This window comes from Rutilus rutilus, assembly GCF_951802725.1.
Source record: "Rutilus rutilus genome assembly, chromosome: 14".
In the NCBI taxonomy this organism is placed as follows: domain Eukaryota; kingdom Metazoa; phylum Chordata; class Actinopteri; order Cypriniformes; family Leuciscidae; genus Rutilus; species Rutilus rutilus.
In genome coordinates this window covers 21331873-21337866 of record NC_140219.1, presented here as the reverse complement: position 1 = coordinate 21337866, position 5994 = coordinate 21331873, and the positions used below count along the sequence as shown (strand labels likewise).

General features: G+C 37.1%; 1 long non-coding RNA gene across 1 annotated transcript; it reads left to right on the top strand.

The window, feature by feature from the left end:
* Positions 1 to 823: 823 nt before the first annotated feature.
* Positions 824 to 5162, top strand: LOC311304179. The gene is made up of 3 exons (XR_014629893.1): positions 824 to 1531; positions 1944 to 2033; positions 3733 to 5162. It is a non-coding gene; the product is annotated as an uncharacterized lncRNA (long non-coding RNA).
* The last annotated feature ends 832 nt before the right edge of the window (positions 5163 to 5994 follow it).

Here is a 5994-nt window from a genome sequence, read left to right as displayed (position 1 = left end):
CATTGTGCTCTAACACAAGCTCTAACCAGTTAACATGAGAGCCGACATAAAAACGGACACTCCACGCCACGCAGAGAGAAATGTGATGCAGCGGCAGATCCAGAGTGAGACAGAAACACTAGTGGTTCACGCTTGCGCACATACTGCTGGTTTGGCGCGCAGTGTTCTGATTCGCTTATTTACTATTTACTTGTTGGTGGACGCAATCCAGAATTACTGTTGGTTAAATTATAATCAGACCCTCTCAACCCCCCCCCCCCCCCCCCCCCCCCCCCTAAAAAAAAACTCTTCGGATCTGCACGATTCACACAAGTCACCCAAACTGACGTGAAAAAAGCGGGAGGCGCCGAAAAGCGCGCTGTTTGCACCCCTGAAGATATCTCAGTAAAACTAGCAGAAGTGGGAGGAGTAACTCGATTTTCACATCGCCGTCACCCTCCTGTTGTGTCATCATGTGTGTTGCTTCCTGATATCACGTGCGCAAACAACCTATATTTATATTTATAAAACAGTTATGTCCAGTCGAACAATGTATTAATTAACTTTATTAACAGGATTGTGTTGGTAATAGGCACTTACCTAACGCTAAAAGATGTTTCGTGCCTCTATCAATTGCTTTCGGGTTCTTTCTGATCTGAATGGTGTGTGGAAAACTTGAGTTTTGCCAGATTTGTCCCAGCGTCTAGAACGCAACTGAATGCTTTTTCAAGCGTCTCCATAGTTGAAAAACCACGGAAAACTACTTTTAAACAGGAAAGGATTAAATATTTACGTACATATTTACAGCGGGTCTGTTCGCACGGGATTACCCAGCTAACACACGACGTCGCAGTTACGTAATTTATTCGTACTTTTTGGTAATTTCATGACTTACCAACTGACAACGTAACTACAACGTCGTATGCTCGGAATTTCATTACCATCATATTACCAAACCACAACGTCGTCAGTACGTCGTCCTAACGTTATAAGATAACCAACTACGTTCCAGATACGTACTCTATTCGTAATAACTTGGTAATTTCATGACTTACTGGCAACGGAACTGCAACGTAACAGGACCGTAATTTCATTACCATTATATTACCAACCCACAACGTCGTCAGTACGTCCTCCTAAGGTTATAAGATAACCAACTACGTTCCAGATACGTACTCTATTCGTAATAACTTGGTAATTTCATGACTTACTGGCAACGGAACTGCAACGTCACGGGCCCGTAATTTCATTACCATCTTATCAGACTGCATTTCTATGAAATATTTTATTTGTTTCAATTGTTTGTTTAGTATTCTGTACGTTGAAATACGTTCATTCTATTCAAGTAAGGTTATAATTCTAGATGTTTATGTTTGTAAATGTTGCGTGGCTTTGACGTTTTAATGGGCGTGCGCGTGAACCTTCGAGTCGCCCTCAAACACTGGAGCGGAGATGAGTTGCCATGGAAACGGCGCGTCACCGACCGCCCCACTGACTGCAACTGACAAAGCGGCAGAACTCCGTCTCTCGCTGTTGTTTTCACTGCTTTCAGGTGAGTTTAGTCTCTAAAATCACACAAATAATACACACAACTGTTCTTGACACTTCTCGTACTTGTAAGTGACACGCTTCTGTTGAATATTTGCTTTATAGAAATGGTTTAGTGTCTTCGGAAAAAGTCCGTTAGCATCTCAACCGTTTTCAGAAGAGATAACGATATGCTAACTTCATAGCTTCATTAGCTTGAGCTTTTGATATGAAAGTTTAGGATTTTAATCACATTTTATGGGTAGATGAGAGGTTTTGATAGTTTTGTAAAAAATAAGTTAGTTTGGAAGTGAGCTAATTTATTAAATGTACTCGATGACGTCACTTAACGTTACAACTTACATGGAGTGTGAAAATTGGCTGAAACTTAGCTCAATGGTAAACACAAATTGATAAAACTAGTTCTGATATTTCAGGAGCAACAAAATAATCCTTCTACAACAGAGGGGAAGCTTCACGACTTCAACATTTCTGAAGGAAGCTGCTGCCAGAGAAGTTGGAAACAGGTGAAGTGAGGAAGCTCATTAAATAACTTCATATCCATTTTCTCACAATATTTTGTCACCTACTGTATATCACCATGCATCTGTTATTTTAAATTCTCATATTTACATTTACATTTATTTGTTTAATTTATTTTAAGAAAGTTTTGACAACCAAACTTAAGTGACACTGTATGAGCAACATGAATAAGTGAATAAGTAAAACTAAAACCATAGATGAAACATTTAAGATTATTATCAGTGTTGAAAACAGCAGTGCTGCTTCATATTGTTGTGTTTTTCAGGGTTATTTGATGAATGAAAGAAAAAAAAAGCATAATTTATTTGAAACAGAAATCTTTACTCTCTCTTCTGGTCAATTTAATGCATCCTTGCTGAATAAAATATGATTTTTTTTTTTTTACTCTATTGAACCCAAACTTTTGAACAGTAGTGTATATGTTGGGTCTATTTAAGGGGTTAGTTCACCCAAAAATTAAAATTCTGTCAGTAATTACTCACCCTCATGTTGTTCCAACCGCGTAAGACCTTCGTTCATCTTCGGAACACAAATTAAGATATTTTTGATGAAATCTGAGCCATGTTTCACTCCTCCATAGGCTTCCAGTGTGACCGAAACTTGCTGGCCCAGAAAAGTTATTAAAGAGATCGTTAATATAGTCCAAGTGACTCCAGTGGCTCAATCTTAAGTATATCAAGCGACGAGAATACTTTTTGTGCGCAAAAACAAACAAAAATAACGACTTTATTCCACTATTCATTTCCTTCTCTCTGGATGTCTAGTTGGTTCGCGTAGTGTTTTTGCGCAGCGCGTCTGTGTTACACGTCACCACGTAGGCTCACTATTGGCCGACGCCGGTCATGTGTGTGTTGCGTGATGACGTGCAACACAGACGCGCAGCGCAAAAACACTACGAGGCCCAGAGAGAAGGAAATGAAAAGTGGAATAAAGTCGTTATTTTTGTTTGTTTTTGTGCACAAAAAGTATTCTCGTCGCATGATAAACTTAATGTAGTGCCACTGTAGTTACTTGGACTATTTTAACGATGTTTTAATAACTATTCTGGGCCGGTGAGTTTCGGTCACACTGGAAGCCTATGGAGGAGTCAAAATTCTGTCAGATTTCATCAAAAATATCTTAATTTGGGTTCCGAAGATGAACGAAAGACTTACATGGTTGGAACAACATGAGGGTGAGTAATTACTGACAGAATTTTCATTTTTGGGTGAACTAACCCTTTAACAATGAATCCTGGAGAGAGAAAAAAGAAAATGGATTAAACTTTTACATTGGTTTACACAAAAAGATTAATCAGCACAACTGTTTTCAACATTGGTAATACTCAGAAATGTTTAGGACGTTTGCATTGTAAGAATGTATAGTATTCAAATATTAAAATGCTGACTCGTTAGGCCATGTGTTCTTTATAAAATCAGATGATTTCCTATTAATTCAATAGAATGTAAGGGAATAACTCTAGAATAACCTTCCTGATAATGTTTGGGGCCCAGAAACACTATCCTAATTTAAATCTAGATTAAAGACACATCTCTTTAGCCAAGCATTCAATTAACACATCTCATAATCTTGCACTATACGTGATGAAATAGTAAAAAGTGCACATGACCATCTTTTGCCTGAAATAATATGAACAGCAGCAATGCTAATCTTTCTCCTGTTGTCTCCTTGTTTCTATCTCAGGATGCTCAGCATATTTTACTAGAGATTACAGCAGCTCCAGTTCAGATCCAGCCTCACTTGGGAAGACTTCTAATGACATCAACACTCTTGAAGACAATGTGTTTAAACAATTTTCAGATGTTAAATGATATTTTAAAGTGTTTAAACTAATTTAAGTTTTTATGTCAGGTGGTACAGCAAAAATATTATGTATTGTAGTTGTACCACCTGACATGGAAAGTGTACCACCAACCTACCCATACTTGAAATTAGCAGTTTTTATCAGTATTTGAGAGAGCTCCACAAACTTTTTCACTCTGCCAAAGAGATCAGTTAGGCTCCTCTGGATGATGCATTATCATGTTTACTGTTATTACCTTGTAAATTCATAATAACATTTGAGAATATACAAATGGCTGGACAAAAGTTTCTCAATTATCTCAACAGCTTTAAAACTACTGATATGTATAAAAAACAATTATATGAAAGGCTTCAAACCTAAAATGATGGCATAGTTTTTATTTTGTTATTATTAAGACACCATTTTAAATTGTTTTCTTAATCTGTTTATTTGTTCGGACAGTTGCACCATCACCTGACATTTTAGGAGTTTAATGCTGCCTTCAGGAATAATCATAAATAGGCCTAGTTTCCTAGTTAAAAAAAAAGAAAGGGACATTGTAATTATGACTTCAGAAGAAGAAAAACAAAATATGTATTATTAAATGTACAAAAAAAAAATTTCAAACTAAGGTTTTATAGAATATAGTGATACATGTCATTAAGTTATAAAATTATTTTAAAAGGAAATAATGCACTTGCCACAACATAACTTTGTGACAATGTTTAGAAAAATATACAAGCGATTTTTAAACAAAACTGTCTGCTTATACAGATTCTATCTTTCAGTGCTAATTGCTTTGTATATTTAAATGTTAAATGGGAAAACACTCAACTGTTCTTTTTTCTTGCATTTTTCTTTTCTTATTCTTGCTTTGTTATTAGGGCCACCAAAATGAAGACGTGTAGGAGTAGTTTGATGTTCAAGCTTTTGAGGAAAATCTTGTTAATTTAAATGTATAACCTGTTTGCAAACTGTTTTTGCTGTTTGTGCTTTGTTCTATAGTAAATGAACTAAATCAACCAAATTCTGAGTCTGTATATCGTTCATATGTCGTTGAAAAAGTCTCTAAAATAGTTTTGGGCCAATGAGGACAAGTTAAATTAGACCACTGCATGTCCGCCCATATTATTAAAAACTAAAATGACCAACTGGTTACCAATACACGACTGTCGATCCACAACGTTGCCACGACGTCGCCGTTACCTACTGACAACGTTACAAAGTTACGTTGTAGCAACGTATTTTGGGAATTTCACTTTTCCGGTTGCCACGACGTAACTAATTACGTCGCCACGACGAAAGTTTGGTCACCAGATTACGTTGCAGTTACGTAACAGTCACGTATTTGTGTTAGCTGGGTAGTATTACCTGAGGTAATTTTTCCGGACCTTTTTACTGAAGGTAAAAGTCGCCGTAATCTTTATTGACATTGTCTGTAATGATTACTGAGATGGCACATTCGGACGGGACTAAAATCACAGAGAAGCTCTGGTAATTATTACTTTACCCCACCGCTCCATGTTAAACTAGTCCCGTCTGAATAGGGCTTTAGTGTTTTAAAAATAGCGATTTTGATGCTATCATAAGTGCCCCATTCACTCCCATTCAAAAGGCATTTTGACCTAAAACGAAAATACGGTCAATCTTAAAAGTGGTGTTTCCATTCTAATTATTACGCGAAAGTTTGACTCGGGTAGATTAACAAAAAGAGCCTAGGTTCAATTTTGGCGAGAGTTACCCTTTAAACGGGCCATGCCGTGCTAATAGCCTCGGGCCAGTTAGCACCGGGCCCAAAATCTGCTGCGTTTCCACTATCGGGCCAGAAGCTCCACAGCGCTTCACTAAAACACGCCCGTAACACGCCTATCTGGAACAACGTCACACTAACCCATCTTTTCACCAACAAATGGAAGTTTTATCAGAAAACAAATCAGAAATAAATCACTGCAAACAGCGTGATCGCAAAACAAACATGATAAAAGCGACCGTTTGCTGGCATTTTCGTTGTTTACTTGAATATTCAAAACCCAAGAATCAATGTTTTACCAGATATTTACAATAAAAAGTGATACATTGACCATAATGAATTCATTTGTGTCAAAATTGCACATTAGTCACACAGAAATAAAGTGGTTTACCATTAGGTCTATTTCACAAAA